Consider the following 20,199-nt stretch of genomic DNA (forward strand, 5'->3'; position numbering starts at 1 on the left):
GATGTGTCATGTTGCGATGAGCATACTGAGGTGCTGAAGATGACAAAGCATGTTAACATCAATTCATATTGTGTGTGCTGAATGTTAAAGTTCTGTCACCAGACATTTGTCGGGTGCCAGTCTCGGCGTCCCCGACAGACAGGCACTCGAGGGTTCTGCTTAGCTCCAGCACCTCCTGCTCCGCGTCTGTTAGGACGACGATTTGTTACGGACCCCCTCCGGTCCTTGCACTCTCCCGTGCATTCTGGGCTCTCTTCCCCTATAAGGGGAGAAAGTAGAGACACGTGAGTGAGGGATGGTGACGTGGCCAACCAATGAATGCATTGGTTTGGGTGCGGCTGACCGTGAAAGAGATGCATCAGAGGGTGAGTATGAGACAGAGCCATGACACTGTATGAGGATTGGGTTGAGTGGTAGTGGTGGGGTGACTAATGGGGAGGTGAGGAAGTGCTGAGGAAGTTGAGGATGAGCCATAAGTGGGTGTAGGGGGCTGATATGATAGGGTAGTGTTGGCAGTGCAGAATGAGTTGGGGGTGTGGGGGCGGAGATGTGGAAGACGGAGTGTAGGAGAATCAGTAAGTGTACTCACTTTCGCTGACCTAGTTAGGTCATTGAAGCACTTCCTGCACTGGACCCAAGAGCGGGAGATGTTGCTGCCGTTGGTGACCTCCTTTGCCACCTCGAGCCAAGCCTTCTTGGTGGCAGAGGCTCCCACCCGCTGGGTAGAACACATCCCTCCTCCTCCTCACTCCATCCAGTAGCACCTGGAGTGAGGCATCACTAAATCTTGGAGCAGTCTTTCCCCTGTGCTGCTTCATTATGATTTGTGAGTGTTTGGTCCAGGAGCAGCCATTGGAGGACTGCCCCTTTAAATAGGGCTCCTCCAGCTGACAGCCTGTGATGCGGGTGCGCAGTCCGTCCGCTGCGCAGCTTTCGGACGGCAAACCCGGAAGCCAAGTTAAATGGCTCCAATTGATTCGCGATCGCGTGGAAAACGGACATTTTTTATTGGGCAGGTTACCCACGTGCCCAATCACCGCCCCCCCCCCACCACTGCCATCCCGCCTCCACAGTAATATCGGGGCTATTACCACTGTTGCAAACCGCACACCCAAAACTCCCAGGTCACACACGCTGGCAGTTATTCAAACACGACAGCCACGTCACCCAAACATCTTGCAGGACACTCACTGACCCACTTCCCTCTTTCTTGCAGGAGAAGGTGGCGCACAACAGGAGGCAGGAAAGACCTGGGGGAGGACAGGCGCACCTACACATCCTCACCCCCATGGAGGAGACAGTGCTGTCCATCATTGTACGGGCTGTCGCTGAGGCCATGGTCACTGGTGGTACTGAAGGTATTGATAATGAGGGTCTCTGCATACCTAATTCCCCTTCTCCTTTCCCATTTCTCCCTCATTCCACAATCTTTCCTGACTCACGTGCTGCAGATGGTGTAAGCACGCACTTCTTACTTTCTCCTCTCCCCTCACCACAACTCAACCCGTGTCCCTTTGTCATTTCAGATACTCAAGAACTGGAACCTTCCCAGTCAGAGGACGCAGAGGAAGATGACAGTGATGGTGAAGACACACCGTCACTCGATCTCACACTCGCAACCACCAGCACAGATACTGACACTTCGCGTAGTTTAAAGTCTAGGTTAGAGGAGGGATCAGCACGTGGTGAGACACCAGGCACAAGTGCACAGATACCGGGGCGGGGGGAACGGATACTGCAGGTGCCAGCTCACCGGAGAGAGAGGTCACACACTACTTCTGCTGCCGAGGAGTCAGATGATGACATCGATAGGCCAAACTACAGAAGAAGGCTGATGGGCGTGCACCACAAAATGCTTGTTGCACTGAAAAGCCTGCCAGAAAGCCTGAGCAACGTCAAGGGGCATGGAGGAGTCCAGCTCCGACTTGGCACAGGGCTTTGAGCAGAGCTTGGAGCCCATCCTTTCCCACATGGAACGGGTGGTCACCTCCATCAGCGCACCTGTGGAACCCACCATGATGCAGTGTCTGATGACCGATGTCACAGCTTCCATTGCAGCACAAACATCTTCCATCCAAGGTCTGACTGCTGCATTTGGAAGCTCAGACTGCTGCTATCATGGCTCTGGGTTCCACTGTGGAACGTGGCTTCCAGGGCATCACAGCTGTCCAGCAATCTGTTCTCCAGCAGATCACCAGGAGTGCTGAGACGCCGCCCCGGGAGAGTGGCAGTGGCGCCATGGAAGACAAACCTGCTGTCCTCTCTCAGGATGACAGCATTCCTGCTCCCACCCCTGCCACTCCGCCAGAGCCCTTGCTGGTGCCTGTCAGCCAGCCAGGCCAGACTGCTGCAGCCCAGGCCGACATAGTGCCGTCTGAAGCCGGGCCTTCCTGGCCCAGAGCCGCCCGATGTCCAAGGCCATCTCCAATCTCCTCAATTGAAGGTCAACAGCCTTCCACTACCCATGCCTCAGCCACTGAGGATGCACCTCGTAGGAGCACTGGGAAAGGTAAAGGCACACGAACGACAGGCACTAAAGGAATGCACAAGGGTGAATAGTAGCAGTTTGTCTGAATCATTTGATGTGTAAATCTATAAATGTCGTTATGAATTTGTATTTGGTGGTGGTTTTCATTTCTGCGATGACCTGAGGGAGGAATCAATGTGTAATCATAAGGAGGACAATTTGATGGTCATGTAGGAGAGGAAAGGTAAGGAGTGAAGGACTGTTGGTGAATGGAGAGGTGTCCTTGAGGTTACTGGTATCACTTATTAATCATCTGATCACGCAGAGCCCTGGCAGACAGGGCTTGTCCACCTTGCAGCCTACCTGCTTCTTCCTCTACTTCCTCCTCCTCCTCCTCCTTCACTTCCTCCTCCTTCTCCTCCACTTCCTCCACCGTATCTTCCTCCTCCACCTCCTCCTCCTCCACCTTCCTCTTCTGGCAGCTTGTCCTGCTCTGCGTGGCCTCTCTGCATGCTCCCAATCATGTTCAATTCCCAGAGGAAGCCCTAGCAGGCCACCCATGTCTGGAAGCAGCTTTGTTCAGCACACTATTTTAAATGCCACTAACAGTGCTGCAAGACCAGCCAGACCACTCTCTATATAATATTGCAACTTTCTCCAAGTGTGGGAAACTTCCACAAGCACCCACAATTGTATCAGCAGCCAAAATAATTAATCCAGCAACTAACCTGTAACTCCTGCATGCTCCCTTTAAATAGCGCTGGTGAGGGGTCCTGCATGCCCTTTAACTCCTGTTCAGCTGTGCGAGGTTAGGACAATGTGTTGGCTGGAGCGGGGAGTTAGAAAATGCCACCGATTGCTTCAAATCAGCGTTGCACTCTGATTTACATCATAATCTGATGTTTTACATGCTTCTGGTGTTCGCTAGGTATGCGTGCACAAATCATAGAATCATAGAAAGGTTACAGTATGGAAGGAGGCCATTCGGCCTACTGAGTCCGTGCCGGATCTATACAAGTACAATCCAGCTAGTCCCACTCCCCTGCCCTATCCCCGTAGCCCTGCAAATTCTTTCCTTTCAAGTACTTATCCAGTTCCCTTTTGAAAGCCATGATTGAATCCACCTCCACCACCCCCTTGGGCAGTGCATTCCAAATCCTAACCATTCGCTACGCAAAAAAGTTTTTCCTCATGTCACCTTTGGTTCTTTTGCCAATCACCTTAAATCTATGTCCTTTGGTTCTTGACCCTTCCGCTAATGGGAACAGTTCCTCTCTATCTATTCTGTCTAGACCTTTCATGACTTTACCGATATGGCATCCTGCACACGTCACGCCGGAAGTGTGTGTGCGCATCTCGGATGCCATTTTCTGGTCTTAGGTATCTGTGTAGCGCCTACAAAACAGGCGCTACGTAGCGCAATTTAGCCGCCACGGTCATTTACAGCACAGAGGTAGGCCGTCCAGCCCATTGTGTCCTTGCCATCTCCTTGCACGAGTAATCCGAAACTAAACCCACTACCCTGCTCTTTCTCTCCACAGCCCTGTATCTTTCTCTGCTTCAAATATTTATCCAAATATTTACTGCAGATGTTGTATACGATAAAGGCATTTTGATCAGTTTTTAAAATGCAACCTTTATGAACATTTCAATGATTTTTTTACAGTAAATGGTAGCTGTCTCACACGATTACCAGAATCTTTTATTCCCTGAATTCCTAGGTTTGTAAATCACAAATTTTATTGTCAATAGATTTTAAAAACATGAAGTCAGTATGCAGGCCGACCAAAAACATAAGTGTGATTACATTGGGACAAATATAAGAAATAATGGATACCTTGAAGATTTTAAGGCAATATTTTAAAATATATTTACCAATTTTCTCCCCTTTTCTCCTGAAGGCACTGATCCTGTTGGGATAGAGCTGCACAGTCCTTGGCCATCAACTGGCCCCTTATCCATATGGTCATTCTTCCTGTGTAAGTGAGTGTCGGCACTCCATTTGACTGTCAAGGGCAGCACAGCCAAGTCAGACCTTGTGCATGATTTTAAATGGGAAAAACGGGTGGGTTGGGGGCGGGTGGGCAGTAAACATTTTTAAAATCTAAAACCTGCCCCCACGGAGGTGGGACTAGGGGCCGGCGACCAACCTGCTCTCAGGAGGCGGGTTGGTCAGTAAAAGCTTTCAAGGAGGCTGCGGGCCTCCATTTTGACAGGCATTTTGTTTTTTAGCCCTGGGGGCCAGGATTCCCACTTCATGTGAGAGGAGGCGAGAAGGCTCGAAACAGCAGGTAAGTGCCTTAATAGCACGGCTTCCGTTGGCCCAACAAGCCTACCTGCTGCAACCAGCCCCACGATATCCGCTACCCCCCCCCCCCCACGATCTCCGACCACCCCACCATCTCCAATCCCTGCCCCATGATCTCCAATTCCCCCCCCATGATCACCTATTCCCCCCGCAACGATCTCCGACCACCCCACGATCTCTGACCCTTATGATGACCCCCCGACCCCAACTCCACCCGTGACTGAGCCCCCCGATGACTGACCACCCCGGGATGACTGAGCTCCCCATGACTGACCCCCCCAATGACTAATCCCTCGGTGACCCCCGACCCCCCACCGATGACCCCCTCCATCTAACACTTGCCTGTTCACGTCCTCTTCCTTTCCCTTCTCCCGTTCGACTGAGAACAGCTTGTCAAGTGGAGATCGGATATCATTGGCGGGGGGGGGGGGGGTCGGAGATCGTGGGGGATGGGGGATCGGAGATCGTGGTGGAGGGGTTTGGAGATCATTGCGGGGGGGCATACCTCCGGGTATACCGTCAGGAATTCCACCCCCCTCCGCCCTCTCAATAAAATCATGCCCCTTATCTTTATTCCACATCTACTTTCTAGCAGTGGCCACTAGACAGTGATGAGGAGTAGGAGCCCTTGCTATTTCCCCATGCCTCCCTCTCTCTAGCTCATGAGCTAAGACCTAGTGCAGCACCTTAACTGCTGCCACTGCTGAGATCGGCTGACTTACGACAGACAACGGATTGGACCTCAGACCTTCAGGTCTGTACACCAGACAGAATATTTACTCACTGCCTCACTGGGGAGCTTTACAAAGCAATACTTTAATTGTGCGCTTCAACTTATGTCACAATCCATGTCTGAAAGTCCAGCAGTTTATAATTGTTACCTAATCTTTAAAGTTAGGTCTGAAATCACACCATAGTGTGCATTTATTTTTATGTATCATCCCATAAACTTAATAGTACACATTACTATGTGTGTGTGTTTGTGTATCTATCGGATGATACTGTACTGCAGAGAAACTCCAAAGCTCCAACCAACTCTACTTCTCTGCTCCCCAAATTCCCGTAAGTTTTGCTATTTAACTATAAATAATACTATACAATCAAATTATTATATAAAATTAAGGCCAATATGTATGACTTTAAAATAGGGACTGAATTATATCTGCGTTCCCTGTTTCAATTATCCCCCGACCTCCAACCCTGCTTCACCTGAAGGTAACACTTGGTGTTGACTCCCTGGGATAGATCTTGACTTTGTGCGTTAGTGTAAAAGGGGGTGATAGCGAGTCGGCAGCCCGTTTTACATCTGTCCTGATTGACTTCAATGGAAATGTAAAACGGGCTGCCCGTTTGCTATCACTTGTTTTATGCTATCGCACAAAGTCAAAATCTACCTCCCTGTGTGCAACACGTGAGAGATCAGCGAATATATAGAAAATGGACACATCTCATAGCATCAAAATTCTGATTTCATCTCACTGTATTATTCCAAACTAATATTCTCCAGAGGGCTGTTTATATGAGAGTTGGTGTTGCAGTGATTGTGTATTTTCATATCTCGGTGTTCTAGCAGTATAGAACATGTTGTTTTAGAAACACCACTGTTGCTTCACAATGGCATCCCAACACTGTAAAGAGATTCTTTGACTTTCTCAGGGCAGCTAAGGATGGACAATAAATGAAGTCTTTCCAGTATTGCCCACATCCCAAGTAAAAAAAATAAAACAAATTCACAGCTATGATATTTATTTTAAATTCATCAAACTGAATTAAATCCACTAGGAACAAGCAGCAAATCAGATTCTTAATCAAAATCAGGCTATTTCACGATAATTTGTGAATGCCTGAATTCAACAATATTTAAAACATAAGGATGCATGGAGTGAGAAAAGGTCATTCAGCCCATCAAAGCCATTCCTTCCACACAATATGTATAATCTATCCTACCTTGGACCCTAGCCGATCCAATTAATCTCTCTAAATTCATTTCAAATTCATGTGCCATTAAATTGTAATTATTCGGTGCATGTGCAAAGGCAAAAAAAAAATTCCAAGTTCACAATATCTATTTTCCATGTCCATTCATTAACCATACATTTGTATAATATATTGAGTGCTTGAATGTGTCAACAGACGGAGTTGGTAATGGAGGTAATTTACTAGTTAAATGAATAGCTGAGGTGTAGATGGTCAGCAAATTAGTAAAATGCCCTGACAAAACAAAGGAAAAAAGGATTGAGACAAGAGACACATAAATTTAAGGTGACATTCTGGGAGAGCAGGGCCCCGATATTAACTTGGAGCCGGGAAGAGAGCCGTTGCGGACGGGAAACCCGTAAGTAAGGGTTTCCCATGGGTCCTAATGTAACAACGGTAGGACCTGTTTTAAAATTTTTCAAAATGTTTCCTGCCCAGTGGTCAGCTTGATTGACAGACTGGATGCCTGTCGGGCGGGAAAGCAGCCAGGGAGTGGATACCAGGAGGGAGGTCACTACAAGGAGATGTTGGAGGACCGGAAGGTGGGTAAATGTTTATAATGATATTTGTACAGTTAAGGGTTGGGGTCAGACATCGGGTCTCAGATATCAGGTGGGTCTCGGACATCAGGGTGGGGGGTGGGTCGGCCGGCCGATCGCGGGGGTCCGATCAGGGCAGGTGAGCTTGTTGGGCTTGGAGGTAACACTCCTGCTCCTTCTGGTCCACAAGCAGAGCAATAAAGGCACTCACCTCAAGATCCGGCCCTTCTCGCCTCCGTTTTACTGGTGAAATTCACAAGTCCCGGGAAACCCGTGCTGAAGGCGTTAAGTTTGAAGGTCTGTTGAAATCAATTTAAAATGACTTAATTAACGTCTCATAATGACGTTAATTGCTCTGATAACTATCCGCCCTCCTGCACTAATTAGGGGCCCAACTGCGGCGAGTAGCTTACTCGCACGCATACAAACGCGCCTCCATTAATCCTGGAAGTGGGCGCGTTGGAGCCGGGTTACGGTCGCGCTGCAAAAATCAATTATTTTAACTCGCTACCCGCCCCAAACCGCCTGTTCTTGGGGGTTAAAATTCCTCCCTTCCAGGTCTCAAATGAGGAGCCATGACCTTGATGGGCTGCTCTGCTCTTTTTATCTTTGCTCTTGAACTGCTCCAAATCAAGTCTATTATAGAATCATAGAAGTTTACAACATGGAAACAGGCCCTTTGGCCCAACATGTCCATGTCGCCCAGTTTATACCACTAAGCTAGTCCCAATTGCCTGCACTTGGCCCATATCCCTCAATACCCATCTTACCCATGTAACTATCCAAATGCTTTTTAAAAGACAAAATTGTACCCGCCTCCACTATTGCTTCTGGCAGCTCGTTCCAGACACTCACCACCCTTTGAGTGAAAAAATTGCCCCTCTGGACCCTTTTGTATCTCTCCCCTCTCACCTTAAATCTATGCCCCCTCGTTGTAGACTCCCCTACCTTTGGGAAAAGATTTTGACTATCTACCTTATCTATGCCCCTCATTATTTTATTGACTTCTATAAGATCACCCCTAAACCTCCTACTCTCCAGGGAAAAAAGTCTCAGTCTATCCAACCTCTCCCTATAAGTCAAACCATCAAGTCCCGGTAGCATCCTAGTAAATCTTTTCTGCACTCTTTCTAGTTTAATAATATCCTTTCTATAATAGGGTGACCAGAACTGTACACAGTATTCCAAGTGTGGCCTAACTAATGTCTTGTACAACTTCAACAAGACATCCCAACTCCTGTATTCAATGAAACCAAGCATGCTGAATGCCTTCTTCACCACCCTATCCACCTGTGACTCCACTTTCAAGGAGCTATGAACCTGTACTCCTAGATCTCTTTGTTCTATAACTCTCCCCAACGCCCTACCATTAATGGAGTAGGTCCTGGCCCGATTCGATCTACCAAAATGCATCACCTCACATTTATCTAAATTAAACTCCATCTGCCATTCATTGGCCCACTGGCCCAATTTATCAAGATCCCGTTGCAATCCTAGATAACCTTCTTCACTGTCCACAATGCCACCAATCTTGATGTCATCTGCAAACTTACTAACTATGCCTCCTAAATTCTCATCCAAATCATTAATATAAATAACAAATAACAGCGGACCCAGCACCGATCCCTGAGGCACACCGCTGGTCACAGGCCTCCAGCTTGAAAAACAACCCTCTACAACCACCCTCTGTCTTCTGTCGTCAATCCAATTTTGTATCCAATTGGCTACCTCACCTTGGATCCCGTGAGATTCAACCTTATGTAACAACCTACTGGAGACAGTTCTTCAGTTTAGACCTGTGCTTTATACATGTTTCTGATTTTTGTTGCTGTGCATACATGAACATGACAGGGTGACGTTGTCAGAAAGTTGCTATGTGAATTTATGCACTATAGCAAGTTTACACCCTGACACAAATTGTCTAGAGTTTCCATGGAAACACAGCGTTGTCAGAAATGATAATATGCTGCTTGGGAGATTTAGAAATGATTCTGAGTACAGGAAAAGGGTTCATAATCTTTTCAGTAGAGGTGAATTTAGACAGTTACATTAGTTGCTTATTATGCTTCTAGTTCTTGTTGGGAACTTGTGATTAATATTTAAACCCTTAAGCACTTTAATTTGATATTGATGCTTTTGCTGAAATACTCTTGCATTAAAGAAGGATTTTTTTGACAACTGCCAGATTTAGTCCCATCATCAGGATTTCTTGGAGTAGCTTTAATAACTGATGCCTCAGTAAGTAGCCTCAGTATCAGTAGTGTAAGTCCTTATAATAAATGGAATCAACAAACAGCCAGTCTGTATGCTTGCGCCATGATCCAAAAAAAGCTCTCTCTATACATTTAGCAGGATAGTATGGAAGGCACTTAATCCAACAATAGATCGCAAGACCCACAAAAGCCTGGGCCTGGGGTATGGTTTGAGCTCCACAGACTGTTTTGATTCAGGCTTTTAAAACTTTGTTTTCTCTTTCCAAATGGTTCTGCAGACCTTCTTGGAGTGAAGTATGTCTCCTACAGTCAGGTATTGAGTTTCTTACTAATTCAGCACTCGTGGAGATTTCACAGCCCAAGCCTAACAATGAACTCCAATAGTCGCAAGTTGCTTAATGAACTTCATGCAGCCTGTGTAATCTCTCAATTATCTCAGTTAGTGGAATATTATTACATAGATTAAGTGACAACTACATTTATTTACACTTAAGCCAAATGTTCAGAAGCAAAGATATTAGTTAGGTAATATAAAGTACAAGGCAATACTGTCAAACATATACAAAGGACTAGATAATGTCCGGTAAAGGATTAGCTTTCTCTTTTCAAATGCCTTCTTCAAGCTCTTGTGCATTCCCCCTCCCTTAGCCCCAGCGTTGGCGGCCGTGCTTTCAGCCATCTACGACCCACTCTTTGGAATTCCCTCCTCACCCTTTCTTCTCCACCTCCCTCTCCCCTTTAAGACTTTTACCAAGCTGTTGCTATCACAAAGGACTTTAATAAACTGGAATGATCTTTTGATGAACATGTGAAAATAAAGAATTCTTATTGCAGCATAAAGTTCTCAGTACACAAGTTGAAGCAAACCTCCAATTTCTACTTCTTGTGCAGGCTTCAGTGCTTCCAGTGCAAAACTTAGTTCGCCAAGAGCACAAATTGGAAAGTCAGATATATGCTGGAATGGAAAATTGTGGGCAACATGTGTGTGATTTTCCAATGTACTCTCCCGGCACGCAAAGCTCTGGGAGCACTAAGGATGAAAAATTCCCCTCTTGTTGAAATTAATCCTTTATCACAAGTCAGGCAGCAGTATCTGACAACCCAGCAAGTGAGGCAGCCATTTTGTGAGTTAGAAACCCAGTACAGAATCCATTTTGACTGAACTTTCAGAAATATTCATAACCGTGACAGGACAAAATTTCTATATTCGTTACAGTGGCATTATTCATACTTCTGAGTGCTGCTAGGAGAACTATGCGTCTGCCATCAACAGCATTATCTCACGGTGAAAGTGATCAAACAAAAGGAATTGGACCCACAGAACATCAATATTAATTTGTCTAAGCCATTGTTGGACGAAGGAGTTGGCTGTTCAGCTGAAGTTTGGGGATCATTTTCCTCATTCATTTTTATTCAAAAACAAGTTTCCCGCACAGCTCTACAAATGCAGACAATGTAAGGTATTTAAATGTGTAATGTTAAATCAAACCCTACTCATTTATTAGCCACCCAAATCTACTTTAACTATAGTCTTTGCCTGTGCAGCCAATGAGAACTGCACTCATAATAGTTACAAATTACTGCTGGTTATATTAGCCTATGAATGTTTTGCATGTTTAAATGACATTCCTCTGTCTGCTATTTTAACAGTTAACCCATTTAAAAGAACAGACAAAGAAATATTGGGGTACATTTTCATCTTCAGCATATGGACAGTAATCTGACATCAATGGAATGAAAAGCAGATGGGTTCTATAATGGGTGGGCGATCTACTTTGTCAAATAACTGTCCATGCAGTGAAGATGAAAATTTACCTTGTTATATCAATGATTTAGCATTTGTCCATTAACACTGCCAACAATAATTTCTGCCTGAAAATCTCTTCTGCCTGAATGACAGCAAAACATCCGACTGATTCGTGGTACTGCTGAAACAAGAAATATCGCAGCAAAGACTAGAAAACGAGGGGCCAGATTTTCCTCTTTTGCACCTAGTGTTAAATAATCACCTGAGCAAAAGATACAGAGGAAAATCGGTGGCCACTCAATTTTCCATTCATTTAGTTAATTGGAGAGAAGATCATATGGGCTCTGTTAGGGGCAGACAATCTTCCCCACCTAATTTTCCTCTACATTCTCCATCCAGAGGATTATGTAACGCCCAAATTAAGAGAGCATAATCTTCACCCAAATTCAGAATTTGCATTATAAATTACATATTACATAGAAGCAGCCCATTTGGCCCAACTGGTCTATGCCGGTGTTTATGTTGCACACGAGCTGCCACCCACCCTACTTCATCTAACCCTTTCAGTATGTCCTTCTATTCCTTTCTCTCTCATGTACTTATCTATCTTCCTCTCAAATGCACCTATGCTATTCGCCTCAACTACTCCATGTGGTAGAAAGTTCCACATTTAAGGTTTATTTATTTAAATGCCTTCTTTTCTAAGCATGCTTAATACACAGCTTGCAGGCTCACTCCCAGGGGTGAACAGTGACAGAATCATAGTTACAGCACAGAAACAGGCCATTCTGCTTATCAAGTCTGCACCAGTGGTTTTCTCCTCTCACTAGATGTTATTTCCTTTGTGTATATGTGTTTTCTGACTTAATAAAACTTTAAAGCTAAATTGTTATATTTTATATATTTGTTGTACTGGTACTAAACTGCATTTTGACTACATATGATGACGTATTTACAATTTACTGTCAGCAAAATAAGAAATTACATTTTATAAACTGTTCAATGCTAATGCAAGGTAAGTGTGTTCAGGTGCTCTGGGGTTTTATCTGCTAACACATTAATTTAAAAAAATCTTACTGTTGTTTCCCGTCACATCACAAATAAAATTGTTGCTTTTTGTCTCATAGTCACAGTGTAATGGAAATAAATGTTTTTTTGCCATCTAAAAAACATGCTTCTGCAAATTCACCCTATCCTTTTTCAACTCTTTAATATAAAACTAAAAGATGTTCAGGGGAAGAATGGGCTCAATTACAGTGTTGCTGTAGAAGGAGATTCTTCTTCAGTACTAGAGTGAAAATAAGAGACATTGGCCGTGATATTAACACAAAGGCAGTTTCCGAGCCGGGGGGGCGATTGCATGCGGGAAACCCGGAAAAAAATTTAACATATCAGAATGTCCGATTTTAACTTGATTGTCTAATTAAATTTCTCCTTCTGGGTTTCGTGTCTCCAAGCTGCAACAGCGGGTGTGATGTGCACCCGCATGACTCAATCTCAACTAGACTATTTAAAGGGCCAATGCAAAAATGGAATTTGGAAGAGCTAGGAGGTTTTTGAAGGAGACGGTGAGAGTTAGTGAACATGGATTCAGGACAAGCAAAGCCAGCACCCAGATTTAAGGATGCTTCCCTTGACTTACTGCTGGGTGCAATCAGGAGCAGGAGAAAGTTAATTCTCCCCTGCAATGGGAGGCAGAAACCTGCTGCTGTCACCGAGAAGGCACAGTTGGAGGTGGCTGAGGAGGTGAGGAGCAGGAGCATTGTGATCTGGTATTGGATCCAATGCAGGAAGCGGTTTAATGACCTAACCACATCAGGAAAAGTGAGTACAGTTGCTGATTCACCTACATCCTGTGGTGTACCACACCCCCCCTCACTCTGTCTTTCCAAGTGTACTCCATCACATCACTCCTCACACCCACTTAAGTTTCAACAGCACCCATCTTTCACTTTCTATGCTTGTCCTCACCTCCCCTTTTATCCACCCACTGCTGCCACTCATCCCCAATCCTGATGCAATGTGATGCATCTGTCTGATAGTCACTCTCATCTAATGCACTGCATCCATTGGGTGAATACGTGACCTTCAGTCACTCACAGATCTGTTCTTTCGTCCCTTGCGGGACAAGAAAGCGCAAAACGCAAGGGAGAGGGAGAGGACTGGAGGTGGCCCATCAGAAATTGTGCAGTTCACAGATGCAGAGGAGGATGGCATGGAGATAAGTGGCACATGTGAGTCCCTCTCAATTGGAGATGGGGAGACTGGAAATTCACGGATGCCTGGTGACAGAATTTAAAATATCTCTGACACACGTGCTGACTTTATTTTAACAATGATTAAACTATGAGGAGCCTGAGTATGCTGATTGCCAAGATCGTTACTTTGCCAGGACTAATTCATATCCATTTCCTTTGTCTTCCAAAGACTTCACGCATAGAGCAACAGTCTATGGACATGACTGACGACGATTCCTCAGAGAACCTCATTCCTTCACAGGACGTACAGCCATGCACCAGCACAGATTCTCGCACTTCAGTGGGTCCTCTTATACAGATAGTTGGGTTTTCACTGGGTGATTCACAATTCACAAGTGAGCACGAGCAGACACTTGTGGCAGGGGCAGCTGTGGAGAGTCCACGTCGGGGGGCACAACACTCACCAATCTCTGCTCAGCTGGACACAGATGCTAAACCCCGGGGGCCATCGTTGATAAGGAAAATGACTGAGGTAGAGCAGCAACTTTGCGACTTCATCATTGCTGGGTCAAAATCCTGGAACTCCCTACCTAACAGCACTGTGGGAGAACCTCCACCACATGGACTGCAGCGGTTCAAGAAGGTGGCTCACCACCACCTTCTCAAGGGCAATTAGGAATGGGCAATAAATGCTGGCTCACCAGCAACGCTCACATCCCATGAATGAATGAAAAAAAAAAGGTACTGGCAGTTATGCCATTCTCCACAATAATGGAGAGGATGGAGGAGTCCAGCTCCAACAGCAGAGGATTGGTGTCGCAGGTAATTGTGAGAATGTCTGCCATGGAGAGAGTGGCCACCTCTGTGGAGCTTCAAGCATGGCTCTCAATTGAGTATATGCAGGTCATGACCACGGCCATGCAGGAGATGTCTGGCCTTACAATGCATCACTGATCTGCACCAAACTGCTCCCCTGCAGAGTGGTAGGAGTGATGTGGCGCTGGAACAGGAGAGGGTTGATGGCAAAAGGGAGCGCTCACACTTCTCACCAGTTGCCCCCCCCACCCCCCCAACAATACCCGACATGCTGCCTCATCTTACGATGGCCGAGTCTTCCCCTGCACAGGTGGAGGTGGAGCAGTCTTTGGGGTGGGGCCCTCTGGGGCTCCAAAACCCAGAGGTTGTAGACCAAAAGCATCTCAGCTGTCAGAGCAGGGATCTGAGCAGCCTGCCACCACCTCTGCTGAAGTCACAGGGGATGTACCATGTAGAAGCGGAAGGAAGTGTAAGAGAAAGTATTGTAATTCACCAAGTGTATGCATACGGGTGTTTGTCAAAATGTTATGTTGTTAAGTTTTCTTTCTTTATAACGGCACATAAAATTTAATGATTTGCACCACTTTCCCGTCTTGCCCATTGTTGCGTCCTAAGTGCCAACTTGCCTTTTCAGTTGCTTCATGGTGAATGTGAATATGTGACGGGACGCAATGGGGTATCTGCAATGGGTGTATGTTTAATTGAAGGACTGTTTTATGCAAAGAGTTGGGGTGAGCGGAGGTGGTGGTGGTGGTGGTGGGAGTGGGCTGGAGGATTTCATTTTTATTTTTTCCAGTATGAGTCACTAGCTGAACCTTCGAGCTATTAGGGCACCCCGGCATCCCGGCCAGCAATATATGCGACTGGTTGGGCGATGGGTGCCCCATCTTCATATAACTCGTCGTCCTCATCCTCCTCCTCCTCCTTCTCTTCTTCAATATTGTCCTCCAACTCTAATCCTCTCTGCTGCACGTTGTTGTGTAGGATGCAGCATATCACTATGATTCTCGACACCCTCACTGGCGAGTACTGAATGGCGCCTCCAGACCTATCCAGGCACCTGAAGTGCATCTTCAACATGCCGATGGTTTGCTCGATGACACACCTGGTAGTCATGTGGCTCCCACAGTAACACTTTTGCGCCTCATTGGTAGGGTGCCATGAGCCAAATTTGAAGGGGGTATCCCTTGTCTCCAAGGAACCAGCCATTACATCTGTTTTCTGGTAGGAAGAGGTTTGGAATGTTGGACTCCAGTGGTATAAAAGCATTGTGACAGCTCCCAGGGAATATGGTGAACACCTGTATGAACCTTTTCTTGTGGTTGCACACTAACTGTGCATTGATGGAGTGAAATCTCTGCCGGTTGATAAAAATTCCTGGTTCATGTGGTAGTCCTCGGATTTCCCTGTGTGTGCAATCGATGGCATCCTACACCTGTTGGAAGCCAGCCCGAGTTGCGAATCTGACTGCCCCTCATTCTCACTTTTGCCGTCACAGAGGAAGTTGACGTAAGTCGACGCCCTGGCAAACAACCCATCCATTACCTGCCTTATACATTTATGTGCAGCCAACTGAGAGACCCTCGAGATGTCTCCGGCGCACTGGAAGGAGCCAGAGGCAAAGAAATTGAGGGCAGTGGTGACTTTGACAGCAATACGTAGCCAACAGGGCCAGCAGGGAGCAGCTCTTCTTAAAGGAGGCTGCAGATGTCTATGACCACCTGCTGTGTTAATCTGAGCCTGCGGAAGCACTGCTCTTCAGATAGGTCAAGTAAGCTGGGCCTCTGTCTGTACACCCTCTCACATGGATAGTGCCTCCTGCGATTGCGGCCCCACTGTTGCTCTCCTCTTTGCTGTTCTCCACTCTACTCTCCTCTTTGCTGTTCTCCACTCTACTCTCCTCTCTGCTGTTCTCCACTCTGTTATCCAAATCTGTGTTGTCCAGATCTATGTTGTGCACCTCTCTCTTGCACACATGCAGATCCCACCACAGCACGACATTGTTACCGTGGATGCTGATTGTTTTCCTCGTCCGATGTCCTATCGAAAACATCCATGGCGCACCCCCCCCCCCAATCCTGATGTTGTCCGTTTGAAAGCCTCCTAACTTCTGAAACACGTCTACGATCACAAGAACTCTCTGCAAAACGTTTGCCTGAGGGAACTGAGAAAGCAGCTGCAAGCACTCAGCCTTTATTCATATCAGGCAATCAGAACTTTAAACACCCATCCTTGATCTGCCTTAAAAATTTATGTGCAGCCGACTGAGAGACCCTCGAGATGTCTCCGGTGATGCACTGGAAGGAGCTAAATGGAAAAGAAATTGAGGGCAATGGTGACTTTAATAGCGAAGGGCAATGCATGGCCACCAGGTCCAGCAGGGAGATGCTCTTCTTGAAGGAGGCTGCAGATGTCTGTGACCACCTGCCATATTAATATAAACTACATGATACTATCTAACTTGATTGAGTTCTTTGATGAAGTAACGGAGAGGGTTGATGAGGGTAGTGTTGTTGATGTTGTGTATATGAATTTTCAAAAGGCATTTGATAAAGTACCACATAATAGAATTGTTAGCAAAATTAAAGCCCATGGGATTAAAGGGACAGTGGCAGCGTGAATACAAAATTGGCTGGGGGACAGAAAGCAGAGAGTAGTAGTAAATGGTTCTTTTTCAGACTGGAGGGAAGTGTACAGTGGTGTTCCCCAGAATTAGTATCAGGACCACTGCTCTTTTTCATATATACTAATAACCTGGACTTGGGTATAGAGGGTAGAATTTCAAAGTTTGCAGATGACACGAAACTCAGAAATGTAGTATACAATATGGATCATAGTAACAGACTTCAGGAAGACAAAGACAGACTGGTGAAATGGGCAGACACATGGCAGATGAAAATTAATGCAGAGAAGTGTGAAGTGATGCATTTTAGTAGGAAGAATGAAGAGAGGCAATAGAAACTAAAAGGTACAATTTTAAAGGGGGTGCAGGAACAAAGAGGCCTGGGGGTGCACATATACAAATCTTGAAGGTGGCAGGATAAGTTGAGAAGGCTGCTAAAAAAGCATATGGGATCCTGGGCTTTATCAATAGAAGGAATCTTACAACACCAGGTTATAGTCCAACAAATTTATTTTAAAATCACAAGCTTTCGGAGATTATCTCCTTCGTCAGATGAATGAATGAAAAGGTTCTCAAATCGCATATCTTATACGATGTTGGGACAGCATCACACCAATCAAAAGGTGTCGTTGTTATTCAAACAGGCCAGTCACGGAGAACAGCACGTCCCAGTACACTCGATATACATTGTGTCTTTTACACAGGCAGGCAGAAAGAAACTCAAAATGGCAGAGAGAGAGAGAGAGAGAATTTTAAAAAACATATAAATTTTTTCCCCCTTTTTGCTGGTGGGGTTACGTGTAGCGTGACATGAACCCAAGATCCCGGTTGAGGCCGTCCTCATGGGTGCGGAACTTGGCTATCAACTTCTGCTCGACGATTTTGCGTTGTCGTGTGTCTCGAAGGCCGCCTTGGAGAACGCTTACCCGAAGATCGGTGGCTGAATGTCCTTGACTGCTAAAGTGTTCCCCGACTGGGAGGGAACCCTCCTGTTTGGCGATTGTTGCGCGGTGTCCGTTCATCCGTTGTCGCAGCGTCTGCATGGTCTCGCCAATGTACCATGCTCCGGGGCATCCTTTCCTGCAACGTATGAGGTAAACAACGTTGGCCGAGTCACAGGAGTATGAACCATGTACCTGGTGGGTGGTGTCCTCTCGTGTGATGGTGGTATCCGTGTCGATGATCTGGCAAGTCTTGCAGAGGTTGCCGTGGCAGGGTTGTGTGGTGTCGTGGACGCTGTTCTCCTGAAAACTGGGTAACTTGCTGCGAACGATGGTCTGTTTGAGGTTGGGTGGCTGTTTAAAGGCGAGCAGTGGAGGCGTGGGGATGGCCTTAGCGAGGTGTTCGTCGTCATCGATGACATGTTGAAGGCTGCGGAGAACATGGTGTAGTTTCTCCGCTCCAGGGAAGTACTGGACGACGAAGGGTACTCTGTTGGTTGCGTCCCGTGTTTGTCTTCTGAGGAGGTCTATGCGATTCTTCGCTGTGGCCCGTCGGAACTGTCGATCGACAAGTCGAGCGTCATATCCCGTTCTTACGAGGGCGTCTTTCAGCGTCTGTAGGTGTCCATCACGTTCCTCCTCGTCTGAGCAGATCCTGTGTATTCGTAGGGCCTGTCCATAGGGGATGGCCTCTTTGACGTGGTTGGGGTGGAAGCTGGAAAAGTGGAGCATCGTGAGGTTGTCCGTGGGCTTGCGGTAGAGTGAGGTGCTGAGGTGCCCGTCTTTGATGGAGATTTGTGTGTCCAAGAAAGAAACCGATTCTGAGGAGTAGTCCATGGTGAGTTTGATGGTGGGATGGAACTTGTTGATGTTATCGTGTAGTCTCTTCAGTGATTCTTCGCCGTGGGTCCATAGGAAGAAAATGTCGTCGATGTATCTGGTGTATAGCGTTGGTTGGAGGTCCTGTGCAGTGAAGAAGTCGTGCTCGAACTTGTGCATGAAAATGTTGGCGTATTGGGGTGCGAATTTGGTCCCCATGGCTGTTCCGTGTGTTTGGGTAAAGAACTGGTTATTGAAGGTGAAGACATTGTGATCCAGGATGAAGCGGATGAGTTGTAGGATGGCGTCTGAAGATTGGCTGTTGTTGGTGTTGAGTACTGAGGCTGTTGCAGCGATGCCGTCAGCATGGGGGATACTGGTGTATAGTGCCGAGACGTCCATCGTGGTGAGAAGTGTTCCTGGTTCAACTGGTCCGTGGGTGCTGAGTTTTTGTAGGAAGTCTGTAGTGTCGCGACAGAAGCTGGGGGTTCCCTGTACGATGGGTTTCAGGATGCCCTCGACGTATCCAGAGAGGTTCTCACACAGGGTTCCGTTGCCTGATACGATAGGACGTCCGGGTGTGTTGGCTTTGTGTATCTTTGGGAGGCAGTAGAAGTCTCCCACGCGGGGAGTATGTGGGGTGAGAGTGCGTAGGATGCTTTGAAGGTCTGGATCGAAGGTCTTGATCAGTTTGTTGAGCTGGTGGGTGTGTTCTTTGGTCGGATCTGCGGGTAACCGTCTGTAGTGTTCCTGGTTGTCCAGTTGTCGGTATGCTTCTTTGCAATAGTCCGTTCTGTTCTGTATGACAATGGCTCCTCCTTTGTCCGCTGGTTTGATGACGATGTTTCGGTTGGTCTTGAGAGCGTTGATGGCGTTGCGTTGTGCTCGGGTGACATTCTGGACTGTCTTCTGAGTGCGCCTGATGAATCTGGCATTGACGCATTTCCTGACAGCTTGGGCATACATGTCAAGCTGAGGGTAGCGACCCTCCGGAGGAGTCCAGTTTGACTCTTTCCTCTTCGGTTGCTGTACCGTGGATCCCTCTGTCTGCTGTTCCGGATCGTTGATTGTCTCATTGGGTTCACTGTTGAAATGTTGGGGTTTGTGGTAAAATTCCCGGAGCCTCATTCTCCTGATGAATTCCTCTGTGTCCGCCGCGAGACCGATGCGGTCCATTTTGGTGGTGGGGCAGAAATTGAGCCCTCGGCTGAGAACCTCGATTTCGTCTGGTTCAAGGGTGTGGTCGGACAAATTGATGATAGACTTCCCTGTGGTTGTAACCGTGGTACCGGGGGAGGCTTGGTTGATGCTGGTGGTGATGCCGAGTTTCTCAAGCTTCCTGCTCTTGGTTTTCATGTAGGCAGTGTAGTTCCGTTGCCTCGTCTGTTTGGCGGTATATCGTAGCTGGTCTGCTGTGTCCTGAGTACAGGTTGAGAGTATGGACTCTATCTTGGTTTTGAGGTTGTGGCGTCTGCTGTAGAGTTGGTGTATGAGATGGTTGCGGAGTGTGCGAGAGGTACGGCGGCAGAGTCTCTCAGCGTAATCCGAGTT

This window comes from Heptranchias perlo, chromosome 4 (genome assembly GCF_035084215.1).
Source record: "Heptranchias perlo isolate sHepPer1 chromosome 4, sHepPer1.hap1, whole genome shotgun sequence".
NCBI classification, from domain to species: domain Eukaryota; kingdom Metazoa; phylum Chordata; class Chondrichthyes; order Hexanchiformes; family Hexanchidae; genus Heptranchias; species Heptranchias perlo.